The 18,606-nt window shown below is 37.5% G+C and overlaps 1 protein-coding gene across 1 annotated transcript in view; it reads right to left on the minus strand.

Annotated features, from left to right (window-relative positions):
* The window catches only part of CDYL2 (chromodomain Y like 2), a 280,118-nt gene that overhangs the window by 228,660 nt on the left and 32,852 nt on the right, over positions 1 to 18,606 (minus strand). The window lies entirely within an intron of this gene.

Below are 18,606 nucleotides of genomic sequence, written 5' to 3' on the forward strand. Positions count from 1 at the left end.
CACAAAAGTCACCCAGGATAGGCAAACCTCAAAGAGGAGCTGCAATCTGCATGACAAGGAAAAAATACAGTTCCTTTATCAATGAGAACACAGAGTCACTGGAGTTTTGGAGTATGAAATGTATTGATTATCATCCAAATTTTCATTTTTGGAATAAAATGTCTGGCACAAAGTAGGTATTTAACAGATGCTGACTAACTTATTTATGTAAAGGGAAGAAATTATACTTATTCATATCTAATTTAGTATCCAATTCATACCCAATACCAAGAATACAAAAATAAAAGTTAAAACAGGCCATAGGATATATTTATTTATAAATAATACAATACAAGATGGGATCTGATTAGGAGAGAACTAGACAAAATAAATTAGAAAAATATGGGAAGAAAAAGAGTATTTCTAGTTGGAAGGCTCAAAGAACACTTTATAGAGAGGGTGACACTTGAGATGGATGTTATTAGAAGAACAAGATCCACTATATAGAATTGAGAGGGTGCATTCCAAGCAACTTAGGAGGAGGAAAAGCTCCCTAAAGGTAGATGATGGAGGATACAACTTGTGCCCTGGTTTGAATGGAACATAGAGAGTGTGAAAGGGAATAAGTAAAGCTAGAAAGATAAACCAACACTGAAGTGCAGAAAATTATGCTGCGGGTTTTACTTTATCCCGTAACTTTTACTTATCCCATAAATAAAAGGAAGCCATTAAAAGTTTTTAAGTATATTAAGATCTGAACCTTCAGAGAATTATTTTAGTGGCTGTGTATAAAATGGATTGAAGAGGCGAAAGGAAAGAATGGTCATCTACATCTATTTGTCTTTGGGGAACTTCAATTCAATTGTCCTTAAACTGAAGCAATCATTTCTTCTGATAAACCAATTTGAAGGCTATAGAAACAGTTCTTTTTTTCAACCTTAAAATTTTTAATTTTAATCCTTTTCTAATACCCAACTACTTCTATACTAACTCAGAAAATTTTTTTTACAAAATTATATTTTTGTCTCCAGAATTAGTTATTCACATTTATACAAGTAAATGTAACATTAAAGAAACTTTAAAAAATGACTATTCTCCTAGAAAAGTAAAACCTGAAATTCTCATCACCAGAACTTTATGACTCAACTCCCCAACATGTGGCAATTTTCCCCACCCCTGATTTTGTTAATTAAAAGACCACATGCAATGCACAGTCTATTGAGACTGAAATGGGAAGCTGTATATAGCAACAGTTCTTAAAGGAGTAAGGAAAATCTGAACTAAGGGAAAGGAGGGGGCAAGTAAGTGAGAAGAAGGTAGTCTCCTCTACCTTCGGAAGCTGAGGGATAACGGAACATATCTAAGACACAATTCCTGCCTTCTTGGAGCTCATAGTCTGGCAGGATAAGAAAATGCAAACACTGAAAAGCCCAGGTCCTTGAACTTCAGCCCCGGCAGAGCCCTCCGCTCCCTACCTTCCCAAGGCCCTGAACACTTATTGCCCAGACCCTGATACAGCTAATGGATATCCTATACTAATCCATTAGACAACAAATAGGCAAGGAGAAAGGAAGAAAACAAGACTTGACAACTCATTATACAGTGTCCCCACAGTCTTGGGGCAATTTAAATCATGTTTAAAATTCACTAAAACTCTGGAAACTTTATTTTAAGCATCAATAGTTTAAAACTGTCCAAAGACTGGGGACCCCATGTGTATGTAGGGGATGAGAGATGGGGAGAAATTAACTCCAAAGTTTTAAATCTCAGTGACTGAGAAGATAATGGAAGGAAAATAGTAAAGTTTGGAGGAAGGTCAATGAACTGGAAATTCCCCAAAGACAACTGGATAGGGATGACCAGCAAGCAGTTGGATGTGTGGGAACAGAGTTCGGGGGAAGAATAGACCTGAAAATATGGATTTAAGAGACATCTGTAGAAAGATAATAATTGCACCCAGGAGAATGGATGTGATTACTGAGGAAATAGTGGAAAGAGGGCCTAAAACAGAGCCTAGGGGGACAGCTACACTCAGGGGAGCCAGCAAATGAATTGTCTTTTAATAATTGATGATTAACTTTTAAAAAGCTGTCAGTCTGGACAAGTTTCCAGTTTTCAAAACCTCAAAGGGATGGAGGCTGGAGGGAAGCACCCTGCAGTCAGGTTCAACAATTAAACTGTTTACTACAACCAAGAAAAACATTGTCAGAGAGAGAAAGAGAAAGAGAAAGAGAGAGAGGGAGGGAGAGAAAGAGAGAGAGAGAGAAAGAGAGAGAGGGAGGGAGAGAAAGAGAGAGAGAGAGAGAGAGAGAGAGAGAGAGAGAGAGAGAGAGAGAAACAGAGAGAGAAACAGAGAGAGAGAGAGAGAGAGAGAGAGAGAATATTTAGCCCCATTCTACTCCTGATGTCTGCCAAGAAGGCTGTACATATGGCCCAAGAGTCTTACTACTGTAACACTTTCTTACTTTTGGAACAGGGATGACAATAAACCATTCAGTTCAATTCAACCAGCACCAATTAAGCAAACTTTTGCTGTGTGCAAAACATTTCATCAGATTTAAGGTTTTCTAGCTTTCAAGAGACAGTCTTTCTTTCACTGAATATTTCTTAAGCAATTACTATGTACAGATCACTATGCTCAGACTGGGAAAAATACAAAAGTTATATAATTACATATATACATATATATATAATTATATGTGTATGTGTATAATTACTCACATCTAATTCAATATACAATTCATACCCAATACCAGGGATACAAAAACAAAAATAAAAACAGACCATATGATATATTTATTCATAAATAAATATGATACAAGATAGATATGATGGTGATGATGCTGTCATTTATCATTTAGGTGATCTTAGGCAAAACACAATTTCTCTGAACCTACCTTCCATATATGTAAAATGAAGGTCCCTCCATTTGGCAGAGAGGCCAGGGATTATGGGTTCAGGATGCTACATATATGGTCAGACTTGATCAAAATTGCAGAGCTTCTTAACCTTTTTAGGGTGATGTATCCTTTGTCAGACTAAAAACTAAAGAAACCTATATATCCCTTCTTAGAATAAGGATTTTTTAATTCAATAAAATGACATATAGGACTGCAAAAGAAACAAACTAAATTGAAGATGCCATTTTTCTGACCTAGGTTCATAGATCCTTCCTCAAGGAACCATGGACCCAAGTGAAGAACCTCTACTCTACCAACTGTTTTTGCTTATTTGTTTTGTTTTGTTTTGTTTTCCCCAGAATGAATTCGATTCTAAGAGTTATAAGGAAGTACTTTCAAGATTGAAAGTGATATAAAAACAATAGCCACCAATAAATCTTATAACAAATGGGCCAGACTGCTTGATCTCTAAGCAGAAAGAAATCTTAGAAACCCCAACCTCACAATACTCAAGAGTCTATTTGGATGAAAAAGCAGAAAGATAACAATAAATACAATACTGCTTAAGTGCATGAGAAAAGCACAAATTAAGTACTTATTGAAGTACAAAGCACAAGACCATTGTGATCAGGGAAAACCACATGATCCCTTGGAGGAGGCAACAAGCTGAGTTTTAGAAGATGGGGAGCAATTGAATGTGGCTGGGGAAGGAAATTGCATGCTCAGAGGCAGGAAAGGTGAGGTCACCCTGACCTAGTATGTGCTTAAAAAATGTTGACTGGCAGGACGCCTGAGATGTCATTGCAGAGAGCACAGAAGGGAGTAAAAATCGAGAAGACTGGAGAGGGGGCAAGTTGAACAGGCCAGATCTGAGCTTCCTTCCATTCCTTGGCCTCAAGATTCTTCCCTCCACCTTTGGTCTTTGCCTTACACCTCAAGGAAGTCTGAAAAACCCTCCCAAGACCCAGACTGAGTCTTTGCATTGAACTTGTTTTCTGTAGAAGGTCAAAGCATCATCAGGAGTGTTCTCCCCCTCCTGTTCTCCTGAATTTCATTTGCACACAGGGAAGACTACCTCTCCCCCACCCTCACAGCCTCTAGAGAAGATATATTTCTCATTGTGACTATGCCCTTGGACAAGAAAGCAATTTGGACTGCTGCACGTACTGGGGGAAGATTACCTCTTCCCTCCATACACAAAAAGCACCCAGAAACGAACAGGACCCCCATGTCTACTTAGGGAAGATTATCTGTCCTCCTCACTGTGACCATGTCCTGCTAAACATCTGCAGACAAGAAATGGGAAATCAGATGGGACCCCCATTCTACTTAGGGAAGATTATCTCTCTTAGGTACACAAAGTGTCCTCCTCATTGTGACTGTGCTCTCTTAGGTATGCAAGAATCAGGGCCTTCAAGAAGGGGGTGTTGATCCAGAGCGATTGGCCCTCCAGAAATAACGTTCTCAGAAGGTGACTGTACATTCACTTTCAGTTTGGCCCCTTTCCCAGGACGGGAATCTCCCACACTCAACGAATATAGTACTTTTTGCCCAGATAGAGGTGGGGGTTGGGGGTGGGGGCTTGTCACAGCAGGAGAGTGGAGGACACCACCCAGGAGGGATAAATCAAGGGATTACACAAACCCCCTGGTACCTACATCATTTATGTCCCCACTGCTTCCCTCCCCCCATCCCATAACCACCACCCCCAGGCTGACTCATCACATTACAAGTGAGGCTTTCATAATGATACCTTTGCTACACAACACCTGCAACTCTCAGGGCTCAGCTGCCTCCAAGAGAAACAGGGAAAGGAGAACCAGGCTCATTAGGGTGGCAGGTGTCGGGCTTGGACATCCACAGGGCACGCCTCTGAGAGCCGGCCTCTCTGCCTTGGCTGGGATGACTTTCCCAAGTGACCTCTTCTTTGTCCTTCTCTCTGAATGGTTGAGACATATCTACTTATTTAAAGAAGAAATAATAAGAAAAATTAGGAAGAAGGGCAGAACTGGAAGGGCTCTCCGTGGTCAAGTTCCAACCTTCTCATTCGTCAAAGGCCAAAAGAGCCCCCTCCCCCCCAAAAAAGGAAGCATATGTAAGTCACAATTTGTTTCAGTATTCAGTATGTCAGTAACTGTCACAGCAAATAGAGGCTTCTGTCCCTTCCTTCTTCTCAGTGTCCTACAGCAGTGCCAGAGCATACACGCTGAGAGATGGACCGCCTCATGCTTCCACTTCTGCCCCAGCACCACCCTATATTCTCCCCCATGGCCGCAGGGGACAGAAAGTAGCTGATATGACTCAAAAATGTGAACAGAGAGGATAGGCATAGAGAAACACAGGGAAGACAAAGAAGCGGCCCAAGTAGGGTTCCCAGAGCCCCACCTGCAGCTGTGAATTTCTGCTCTAACATATATTTACAGACCTCCTTAATTCTACTGTCTTTTGTCTGAAATTATTTCTAACTTGTTGATTTAAATCCCTACTCTTTGGGTACATAAATACTGGAACAACCAATTGGGAGGAGGGCTTCCTCTGTTTGGGTACATAAATACTGGAACAACCAATTGGGAGGAGAGTTTCTTTGGGCGCATAAATACTGGAACAACCAATTGGGAGGAGAGTTTCTTTGGGCCTGTAAATACTGGAACAACCAATTGGGAGGAGGGCTTCCTCTTTGGGCAGGTAAATACTGGAACAACCAATTGGGAGGAGAGTTTCTTTGGGCGCATAAATACTGGAACAACCAATTGGGAGGAGAGTTTCTTTGGGCGCATAAATACTGGAACAACCAATTGGGAGGAGAGTTTCTTTGGGCCTGTAAATACTGGAACAACCAATTGGGAGGAGGGCTTCCTCTGTTTGGGTACCTAAATACTGGAACAACCAATTGGGAGGAGAGTTTCTTTGGGCGCATAAATACTGGAACAACCAATTGGGAGGAGAGTTTCTTTGGGCCTGTAAATACTGGAACAACCAATTGGGAGGAGGGCTTCCTCTTTGGGCAGGTAAATACTGGAACAACCAATTGGGAGGAGAGTTTCTTTGGGCGCATAAATACTGGAACAACCAATTGGGAGGAGAGTTTCTTTGGGCCTGTAAATACTGGAACAACCAATTGGGAGGAGGGCTTCCTCTTTGGACAGGTAAATACTGGAACAACCAATTGGGAGGAGAACTTCCTTAGTTTGGGTACCTAAATACTGGAACAACCAATTGGGAGGAGGGCTTCCTCTCTTTGGGTATGTAAATACTGGAACAACCAATTGGGAGGAGAACTTCCTCAGTTTGGGTACCTAAATACTGGAACAACCAATTGGGAGGAGGGCTTCCTCTCTTTGGGTATGTAAATACTGGAACAACCAATTGGGAGGAGGGCTTCCTTTCTTTGGGTATGTAAATATTGGAACAACCAATTGGGAAGAGAGCTTCTTTGGGCACATAAATACTGGAACAACCAATTGGGACGAGGGCTTCCTTTCTTTGGGTATGTAAATATTGGAACAACCGATTGGGAGGAGGGCTTCCTCTCTTTGGGTACTTAAATACTGGAACAACCAATTGGGAGGAGAGCTTCTTTGGGTACAAATACTGGAACAACCAATTGGGAGGAGGGCTTCTTTGGGTATGTAAATACTGGAACAACCAATTGGGAAGAGAGCTTCTTTGGGTATGTAAATACTGGAACAACCAATTGGGAAGAGAGCTTCTTTGGGCACATAAATACTAGAACAACCAATGGGGACGAGGGCTTCCTAACTGGGAATGAGGATAACAGAGTGGGCTTTGTTCTTTCACTTAGGAATCAGGTGTAAATTTTGATACTAGTGAAGATCTCTGAAAAAGGTTAACATATATAATATTAATTATTATTAATAATATAAATATTAGTAATATAATAATTATTAACTTCTCATTCAAGTGTTATAGTTCTCAGATAAGGAGTATCTCACGGATTGCACTTTTACCCTTGGCCCACAGCACAAGGATCAGTGCCCGGAATCCTGTCTACAAGAGTTCAATGGCAAAAAATTGTACACACAGGCACACAAAATAGTTAAAATTAGAAGGGAAACAGATAGATGGGAAATGATCGCTGTAGCAAATTTCTCTACTAAAATTCTCCTATCCAAGATACAAAAGCCAACAGTAGCTAACACTTACATAAGCACTTTACTAAGCACTTTAAAATTATCTTTCAGATCCTTACAACAACCCTAAGAGGTAGATGCTATTGTTGCCCCATTTTAAAGATAAGGAAATTAAGGCAAGTAGAGATTAAGTGATTTGCCAGAGTTGCACAACTAGTAAGTGTCTAAGGCAGGATATGAATTAAGATTTTTTTTTTCCTTACTTTGGTCACAGCATTAGTTAGCTGCCTCATGGAAAGAAGTAATTCTAATGAATAAGAACAAAAACTATTCCCCAACAGATAAATGGCCAAAGGATATAATTAGTTCTCAAATAAAGAAATCTAAATTATCAACAAACATCCAAAAAATACCATAAGTCACTATTACTTGGAAAATGAAAATTAAGACAATTCCAAATTTATACCTCCCACCCATGAGATTAGCAAAAATGACTGCAAAAAAGAGAGAAAATGTTGTAAAAACTGATATAAAATAAGCACACTAATAGCATGTTGGCAAAATTGTGAATTGGTTTAGTCATTCTAGAAAGCAATTTTAAATTGTGCCCAGAAAGTCACTAAACTATTCATACTTTTTGACCCAGAAATATAGTATATACTAAGGAAATTTTTTTAAAAGGAAAAAAACTTATATGCATGAAAATATCTCTCACAGTTTTTTTTAGTAATAGCAAAGAATTGAAACTAAGAGGATGTCTTTCAACTGGGGAACAGCTAAACAAATTGAAGTGTATGAATGTAATGGATGTTATTGTGTTATAATAAATTATAAAAGGTGGAATTTCAGAGAAACCTGAAAAGACTTCTATGAATTGATGTAGTAAAGTGAAACAGAAATAAAAGAACTATGTGTACAATAACTACATTTTAAATAAAAGTTACTTTTAAAAAAGTAACTGTGAAAAACTTGATATCCCTTGTCAATGCAAATACCAACCACAATTTCAGAGGACAGATGATGATGTTATCTTCCTCTTGACATAAAGGTGATGTATTTAAGATTAAAAAACGAGACATATTTTTACACAGTGAAAAATGAGATTATTTATTTTGGTTAACTATATATTTATTAGAAGGATTTATTTTTCTTTATTTTTTTCTACTTGAGGGAGAAGAAATATTGGAAGAGGAGAGAATAAGAATAATTTAGAAAAAAAAAGGAAAGAACATCTAGATATCTTTTTTTAACTGCACAGAACAGAACATAAGGAAAGCCACAAGAAATTACAGATAAGGAGAACAACTTTGAAAGCTATTGAAAGATACAGGTTGAATGTGTTATTTAATTAAAAAGAAAAGTAAGCTATACATAGTAGAGATCTGACATTTCATATACGTTCCTTCTGTCTGTTTATAACATTATATATATAATACCTAGTAATTGATAACTATTACTATTAATAATCATAATTAATAATAACTATTAATGCAACTATTAATAAATTAATAATTTATAATTCCTCAATTTCCAAATGGGTGCTTTCTCAGCAATAAAGATTTTCACTTTGCATCATAATCTCCTTGACATCTCAAAATATAGAACCAAGGACTGAACAGTCCTCCAGATGTTGTACAACATGGATACAGAACAACAAAGCCTTCCTTGTTCATGACATTAGGCCTCAAGGAAGTCTAAGATCATATTAGTTTGGGGGGGACTCTCATTGTAACAAGGCTGAGCTTGCTATTTCTGAATTCTAAGCTCTTTCTCACATCTTGCCAAGTTGTCCCAACTTTCTTTCCTTTGTGGTAGATTTTTTAATCTTAAGTGCCTGGTTTCCTTTATATTATTCAATTATATGACCTCACTTTCATTTTCGAGTAGATCCCTTTTCAGATCACAGAACCTCAGACCTAAAACTCCAACACGTACTTGACCAAGAATCCACTCTATCAAATAATGAACAAGTCATCATTCCATTCTGTGAATCTAGAGACTCCTTTTGAAGGGGGAGCCAATATTTCTTAAGGCATCTTATTCCATTTGTCTCCTCCTCTGAATGTTAGAAAGTTTTATTACATCAGCCAAAACCTGCCTATTTGTCACTTCCAGAAACTGAAAGTAGTTCTAGCCAGTAGGATCTAACAAAATAAAGTTAATCTTCTTCCACATGAAAGTCTTTCAAATGCTTGAGTCAATAATAAGGCATCTAGACTATAGGATATATACTGTATAGTGTGCTGGGCCTGGAATCAGGCCTGAGTTCAATCCAACTATAGACACTAGCTATGTGACTTTGGGATTAGCCTGTTTTTACCTCAGTTTCCAAAACTGTAAAATGGGGATAGTAATAGCACCTAATTCACAGCACTAATGTAAGGATCACAAGTGCAAATGATATCCACAAATGATGGACATCCTCTCAATTTCCAATTCTTTGCCACCACAAGGGAAAAAAAAAGGCTGCTATAAATATTTTTTTACATATAGGTCCACTTCCTTTTTCTTTGATCTCTTCGGGACACACACTTAGTAATGGTATTGCTAGGACTAAGAATATATGTAGTTTGATAGCCCTTTGGGCTTAGTTCCAAACTGCTGTCCAGAATGGAAGGACCAACTCACAACTCCACCACCAGTGCAGCAGAGTTACAATTTTTCAACATATCCTTCAACATTTGTCATTTCTGATAATTGTGAGGTGGTTCCTTAGAGTTGGTTTTAATTTGCCTTTCTCTAATCAACAGTAATTTTAAGCATTTTTTCATATGACTTTAGTTAGCTTTGATTTCTTTTGCAGAAAAATTTCTGATCATATATATCCTTTGACCATTTATCAATTGAGGAATGGCTCTAATTTTTATAAATTTGAGAAATGGGGCCTTATTTTTTCCCTAATTTCTTACTTTTCTTCTAATCTTGGCTGCACTAAATTTGTCTGTGCAAAACCTTTTTTGTTGTGAGCTACTGGTCTATATCTAGTTTCTGCCAAACTACTTTCCACTTTTCCCATCAATTTTGTTAGTGAAGTCTTGTCCTTTTCAATGTTTCTTGACCCTAACTTTCTCCATCATTCCTTCCAAGCTTTGTGCATCTACAAATCTGATAAGCTTCTATGCAAGTCATTGATAAAAATACTAAATACCATAGGGACAAGAAAAATTCCCGAAAAACTCCACTAAAAACCTACCTCTGACTTAAGATGAATCTATTAATAGATACTCATGATTTAGTCAATGAATCAACTTAAAATGAAGTTCTAGAAGAGGGTTCTAGGAGCTTTTTCTTGGTTTTATTTTGGCCCAGAACTCTTTATAATATTTATGAGGATAGCATTACATTGGCATATGTTTTGTTAATATCTAGATGAGATACATTAATAGCATGCCCTAATATACTGACATAGTGACTATTAAAAATAAAAGAGAAAATTAAGTTACTTAAGTATGACCTTATTGAAGACATATTGATTCAGATCATGACATGTTTCCTAGATTTTAGGAGAACAGACGTTAAAAATTTTAAGAAAAAGATAGATGGAGTTACATGCATCAAAATTCATTAGGGAAAGTCAGCACTGGAGTAATAGGAAAGTGACAAGGACAAAATCCTAAATATCCAAAGAGGAAAAGTTCTAAAAAATGAAGAAGTCACTTAAAACAATGTGAAAGAGAACACAATGCATATTTTAAAAATTTACACAAAAAATGTAGAACAGATGTTAATTTAGGATGAATAACAAGTATGGCAAGAAGCTATAAAAAACATTGTCAAGAAAGGAAGAGCTTAATTGAATTGAAGTTGATCTGGAAATCTAAGGACCAAAAAAGATGGATTTTGTTTTGTTTTATTTTGTTTAGCTATAAAGGAGTGAGGAAGAAAGGAAGATCAATGAAAGGACACAGACCACTGATGGGGATGGATAATGTAATGATCTAAATGGTGGGGAAATGATCCTGTCTTCACAATACTTCTTTTTCTCTGTCAAGAAAAAGGATCAAAACCCAAAGTAAGTGGGAACATATAAAAGGAGCATCTTGAATGTGTTTGTCATGAGAACTAGATGACTGAAACCCAAAGATATTGAAAGAACTAATAGGTGAGATTAATGAGCCCCCATAACCATCTCCAAAAGTTCAAGGATCACAAGATAGAAATAGCAGGATTTGAAGAGGTCAAATAGTAATAAGAAAATAAGATTCTCAAAAAAGGGAAGAGCTTAGAGGCAGCAAACAATAGGTCATGAGCTTGAACATCAAGTGCAGGTAAAATTCTAGAATGTATTGATAAGGAGAAATTGGTGAACATCTTCCTGTCTCCAGGCCCAGTGCTCTATCCATTCATTGCCCCATCTAGCAGTCTCTTATGTAGAAAATGGAGATGCGGCCTAGATAGTAATCCAACATATTGATTTAAGGACTGGATGAAAGGCCTGGTGCAAAGGTTATTAATAATTCAAGGTCAACTTGGAAGGACCTCTCTAGTAGAATGTCTCAAGGGCTGTCCTTGGCCCTGTGCTGTTGAACATTTTTATCAACGACTTGAATAAAGGCATAAAAGGCTAGCTTTTCAGATCTACAAATGACACACAGTTGAGAAAGTCAACATATTCCATGAGAGTCAGGATCCCAAAAGATCTTTGTGAGTAGAACATTGTACTCTAACCATGTGAAATTTAATACATGTAATATCTTACCCTTGGCTTTGAGAAATTATCTTTATAATACAAAATGGGGGAAATGGGAGTAGAAAGAAGGATATCATTAAAAAAAATCTCAGATTTTTAGCAGACTATTTCAGTACAAGTCAACAATGTAATTTAGCAGTCAAAAAGATTTAATGTAATCATAGACCACATTAAGAGGAGCACAGTATTCAGAACTAGAGAAGAGATAGTCTCACTGCATTCTGCTTTAGGCTACATCTGGAGCTTTGTGTATGATTGTCAGGACTACATTTTCCAAAGGAAATTTAATAATAATGTTAATAATAATATTCATGTAGAGCTTTAAGTTGTGCAATTATTTCATCCTCAGTCTAATCCATCCTCTATTCAATCATAATTTTTCTAAAGAGCAAGTCTGACCATGTCATTCCCCTACTCCATAAACTCCAAGTCATTGACTCTAGAATTAAATACAAAATGCTTTCTTTACCATTCAAGTCCTTCAAAACCTAGTTCCCTCCCAAGCCTTCAATCTTCTTGCACCTTATTTCCTGACACATACTCTTTGATCCAGTGACATTACCCTCTTAGTTGTTCCATGAACAATGCATTCCATCTCTCAGCTCCAGACATTTTTTTTCCTGACTGTCCTCCATAGTTGGGATGTTTTTCTTCTACAACTCCACCTACTCACTTCCCAGGCTTTAAATCCCAAGTAAAATTCTATTTTTTGCAAGAAGTTTTTCTCAACCCTTAAATCTACTACCTCCTCTCAGTTTTTTCCCTATTTATCTTATAGTTTGTTTTTTATATATTTGTTTATCCATTGTTTCCCCCCATTAGATTGTAAGTTCCTTGACTCTCTTTTACCTTTTGGTATCCCCAGTTCTTAGCAGATTAGGTACTTAATATATATTGATTGATTGTTGTCCTTATCACAACACTGGGAGGTAGTTAATTTTTTTTATTATCTCTGTTTTACTGATGAAAAAACCAAGGTAGATAAGTCTCCCTGACTTCAGGTGCAATGCTCTATCTTAGCTTCTGAAATTGGTAAGTTGGGATTCAGAGGAAGTCCACTAGAATGACCAAATACCTAACAACCAAGTCATATGAGAATCAGCTGAATGAAAGGACAATGCAATGAGAACATCAGCATCCTTAAATATTTGGAAGGCTGTCAAATGAAAAAGGAATTTGTCTAGTTTTGCTTAACACTGTCTCATCCACACCCATTGTTCTACTTGATTCCAGAAGGAAGACAGAGAAAGGGAAAGGTTACTGGGCCTGTGAGTTTACCAGTACAGGGAATTCCTGAAGAAGGACATACCCTCCTCCCATGAAGGATAACAGGGCTCTGCAATTTAGAGTTTTAGAGTCTAGATTCTAGAGAAGCAGTTTTCAAATGCTTTGATCACATGTCCCAATCAGTAATTTTGAGTGCATACCTCTAATATGTATATTTGCTTGTTTATAAATTGTTATATGCTAATAATTATTATATTATTAATAAATTATAAGATTATTATATAATTGTTGTAAAAACACTTAAAAACACATAAAATAGAGGGTTTTTAACAGATGAGATAAAGATGAAATGCTATTTGATCCTGGAACCAGTGAATTCATTGAATTGTGACCCAGTCAGAGCTACACTTTAGAAAAATCCCATTGGCAGCCTTGTGGTAGTTGGACTGGAATAAATGAGGCAGGAAAGCAATTAGGAGCCTACTATTCGAATAATCCAGGTCCAAGTGACGAGAGTCTAAACTGGGATGGTGATTGTATAAAAGGGGACACATGGGAGACACAGAGGCAGAAATGATGATCTGACACAACCAATACAAATATGTGGGGTGAGGGAAAGTGAGGAATCGACAAGGACACAATTTAGGTGTGTTGTAAAGGTGGTGGTAGCCACAGCAGGAATGGGAAGGACTGGAAGACAGGAGAGTCTGAGAAGTTAGGGGGAGAGTTAATTGAATATCTTGAGTCCAGATCACATTCCATTTATGTTTATTTATTCTGTATGATTCATTCAGTCCCACTCAAAATGAAAAGGGAATAATAACTACTGCTCTTATTCGCCAGCCATTGCCCCAAGATTCCACCTCCAAAAGGCACCTGCCATGGCTACAAGGTGACTGGGGACAAGTGGCTAAGGTGGAATTTTTCCAGAGGCATCTGGGCAGTCCCTGAAGCCAAGGCTGGCTTGGACTAGGAGCTTACGCAGCTCAAGGACAGAGAGGGGAGTATTGGGGCGTGAGAGTAAGTGTGGCTAAGCTGGAGATGCATCTTCTGTACATCCTTCAGGGTCAAGCTACATTCCTCTGGGAACCCTGCCATCCCCACCTGGCTTTGGACACTGCAAGACTAGCCTCAAGTGTGGGATCTCAGTCACATCGCCCGAAATGGAACCCGCATCCAAAGCTTTGTGACTCTGAGGCTATATCCTCTGTCCTGGTGCCTCTGTTCAGCTCCAACTCACATGAAATCCATGAATTCTAAGAGTTTTACTTTTCCTTATCCATCATCTTTAAGGAAATACAAATGGGATTCAAATTTCTCAAGAGCTCAGGAAGCTGGCAGGGTTTGACCAATAATTCTATCCAAGAAACTCAGAACTCTTGAAAAATACTATCATCCAATCTGCCTGGCTCTCAGAGGGCAGTTATTCACTATCACATATTTCTGTATTAGACACCTATTCGAGGGCTGGCTATGCTTGAAATAAGAAGAAACTGTTCTCTACTTCTGTTTAAATTTTTTTAATTAAGTATTTCCCAAAAGGTTTTAATCCAAAAATGTCCATTAAGTATTTGCTAGATAGGAAGCCAGCATCAAAGACATTAAGACCACTGAGCAGAAGTCCTGATTCTGAAGCTAGCCATGGGGTTCTGAGGAAGCCATTTAACTTCTCTTAATTTGTATATTTTATTTACATACATATATATATATAAAATAGGTGATGTCTGCCACTCTTTCTTACAAGTCTACTCTATGATAATCTTATGAAATCTTACCTATGTGGATAGAGCACTGGATATGGAGACAGGAAAACCTGAGTTCAAATCCAGCCTCAGATACTAACTCTATGAACTTGGACCTGACATTAACCTCTGTAAGCTAGCCATGGGATCCTGAGGAAGCCATTTAACTTCTCTTAATTTGTATATTTTATTTACATACATATATATATAAAATAGGTGATGTCTGCCACTCTTTCTTACAAGTCTACTCTATGATAATCTTATGAAATCTTACCTATGTGGATAGAGCACTGGATATGGAGACAGGAAAACCTGAGTTCAAATCCAGCCTCAGATACTAATTCTATGAACTTGGACCTGACATTAACCTCTGTAAGCTAGCCATGGGATCCTGAGGAAGCCATTTAACTTCTCTTTATTTGTAGAACAAATAAGCGATGGTCGCTATTCTCCCTTACAGTTCTTTGATCTTATGAGATCCTACCTATGTGGATAGAGCACTGGGAATAGAGACAGGAAAACCTAAGTTCAAATCCAGGCTCGGATACTAACTCTATGAACTTGGGCCAGACATTAACTTCTGTTTGCTTCAGTTTTCTCAACTGTAAAATAAAGAAAACAATAACAACTATATCCTACCATTTTGGGGAAGCTCAAAAATGAGTTAAAATTTGTAATACATTGCCTGACACATAGTAGGTGTTCTATAAATACAAGTTATTATTATTATGTGACTCTGAGAAGATCATAATTTTTTAATGATCTAGTTAACTCTTTAAAAATCTAAGTTGCAGAGAAGTTGCTGACCTGCATGGGACAGAGTTTCCTCTCCTAGAAGTTCCCTCATCATTATTCAGTTGTTTCAGTTATATTTAACAATCCATGACCCCATTTTGGGGTTTTCTTGGCAAAGATACAGGAGTGGTTTGCCATTTGAGGTTTAAGTAACTTGCCCAGGATCACAGAGCTAGAAAGTGTCTGAGGTTACATTTGAACTCATGAAAATCAGTCTTATTTACTTCAGGCCGAGTACTGTGTGCACTGCAGCGCCACCTAGTGCCCTTAATGGCATGAGGAAGTTGCCCATACTAATAGTCCAGTTCCTATATCATGATATAACAGAATATGACTCAGATTTACAAACTTCAAGCTTCTCTTTCTCTCTCTCTCTCTCTCTCTCTCTCTCTCTCTCTCTCTCTCTCTCTCTCTCTTTCCCTCTCTCTCTCATTTTCTTTCTCTCTCTCATTTTCTCTCTCTCATTTTCTCTCTCTTTCTCTCTCTCATTTTCTCTCATTTTCTCTCTCTCATTTTCTCTCTCTCTCTCTCATTTTCTCTCTCATTTTCTCTCTCTCTTTCTCTCTCTCTCTTTCTCTCTCTCTTTCTCTCTCTCTTATTTTCTTTCTCTCTCTTTCTCTCTCTCTCTTTCTCTTTCTCTCTCTCTTTCTCTCTCTCTCATTTTCTCTCTCTCTCTTTATCTCTCTCATTTTCTCTCTCTTTCTCTCTCTCTCTCATTTTCTCTCTCTCTCTCTTTCTCATTTTCTCTCTCTCGCCACCTTTAGTAGAAAAGGAAATGGGATAAACAATAATAGACGACTATTACCTAATATGACTTTTTTTAAATAAAATTTGAATTTTGATATAAACTCTGTGTCATATATGAGATAGGCTCAGTCCAGAACTCAGAAAGAGCTGGATTAACATCAACTTTGATGCGTCCTGCCAGTGTCATCCTAATCTCTCTGTGCTTCTGATGCTCTAAGGCTGTAAAGCATTTGAGCAATGGAGAATCTCCACTGGTGGAAGGTTCCTCATTCAAAGTTCTCTAGGCCCTGAAATCACAGGCTCAGACCCAAACAAAATAATGATGGTGATGATGGAGGTGGGAGGAAAAAGTTCTTAATAATTACAGCCATCAAAACAGTGAAGGCCCTGCCTCATCAGGAGACAGCTCCTGTCGATAATAATTGCTAGAATCTTGTCAGGAATCAAAGTCAAGCTCAGCCACCTAAACTTCAAGAATTCCACCACCAGTCTTTTTCGGGAAACTAAGATATTTGCCCTTCGGCAAGCATGCACAATCTATTCTGTTCTCCACAATTCTTACAAAAGTGACTGACAGTGACTCAGCGATCACATCCTCCCATGCTTTCCTTTGCCTGCCTGGTGACTTGAATTCATTAAGGAGAACTCAGTTCTCTCTTATTATCTTCCCACTAATCTTGGGTTTCAACACTTTATCAGTCATTTTGGCTCTCTTGTTTTTTTTCCAAAGAGCACTCTCCTTGGCAGATGAAATAGAAGCGAGATGAGAATAGAAAGCTCCAACATTTGTCAATCATTCATCATCACTGTCCCATCCTCTCCTCTTTTCACCACTACAACTTTTAAAAAATCTTTACTGTCTTTATCTTTGCTCACTAATTTCAGCTTATTCTGCATTTTAGTACTCTTGATACTACTCTTAATATGGCATAGTTCTGTGTTCACTCTTCATTACTTGCCCTAGCATCCACCTTCCATAGAAACGATTGATTTAATTCCCTAGGTGACCATATTTATCTCTAGCCAGCCTTTTCCTCCTGCCAGATGTATTTCTTTTAACTCTCTTCAGAATTTTACTTTTGAATTTCTCAAAGACTTAGTCTGACTTCTTTTGTAAAACTTTAGCTCATGGGATCCTTTTTACTTTTTCCTTAGACCAATGAAATTTATTCTCAAAAATTTTAGAGTGCATGGAAAATTATGACCAGCTTTCCATTCTTTTATCCAAGATGGAATGGTCATTTTTAAAAATTGTTTTCAAAATATATGCATGATATATTGTATTTAACTTATATTTCTACCATGTCTAACATATATTGGATTATTTGACATCTAGGGGAGGGAGTGGGGGAAAAGGGAGAAATTGGAAGACAAGGATTTGCAAGGATGAATGTTGAAAAATTTTCCATACATATGTTTTGAAAATAAAAAGCTTTAATTAAAAAAAAAAGAAAAATATATATGCCTGGATAATTTTCTTTTTTATTATAGTTTTTTATTGTTTGTTTGTTTTGGATTTTGGTGGAAGAGTTCTAGATATGCATGGGTAATTTTTGTAACATTCTCCCTTGCACTCACTTCTGTTCCAACTTTTCCTTTCCCTCCTTTCACTCCCTCTCCTAGATGGCAGGCAGTCTTATACAAGTTAAACATGTTAAAGTATATCTTAGATACAATATATGTGTTCAGATCTGTATAGTTCTCTTGTTGTATAAGAAAAATTGGATTCAGAAGATGAAAATAACCTGGGGAAGAAAAACAAAAATACAAGTAGTCCACATTCATTTCCAGTGTTCCTTCTCTGGATTCTGTCCATCATTCATCAATTAGAACTGAATTGGATCTTTCTTTGTCGAAGATATCCACTACCATCAGAATACATCCTCATACAGTATTGTTGTTAAAGTGTATAATGATCTCCTGGTTCTGCTCATTTCATTTAGCATCAGTTCATTTAAGTTTTTCCAAGCCTCTCTGTATTCATACTACTGGTCATTTATTACAGAACAATAATATTCTGTAACAGTCATATACCACAATTTACCCAACCATTCTCCAACTGATGGGCATCGCATGGATAATTTTTAGTATTCATCCTTACAAAGCTTGTTTTCCAAATTTTTTCCTTTCCTTCCCTCCCTTCCCCTAGAGGGCAAGTGATCTAATTTATGTTAAACATGTGCAATTTTTCTATACAAATTTCCACAATTATCATGCTGCACAAGAAAAATCAGATCAAAAAGGGAAAAAAATGAGAAAAAAATAAAATTCAGGCAAACAACAACAAAAAAAAAATGACAATACTATGTTGTGATCCACACTCAGTTCCCACAGTCTTCTCACTGGGTGCAGATGGCTCTATTTATCACAAGATCATTGGATGGCCTGAATCATCTCATTGTTGAAAAGAGCCTCTGTCTCTGTGTCTTGTGTCT

This window comes from Antechinus flavipes, chromosome 2 (genome assembly GCF_016432865.1).
Source record: "Antechinus flavipes isolate AdamAnt ecotype Samford, QLD, Australia chromosome 2, AdamAnt_v2, whole genome shotgun sequence".
NCBI lineage: Eukaryota > Metazoa > Chordata > Mammalia > Dasyuromorphia > Dasyuridae > Antechinus > Antechinus flavipes.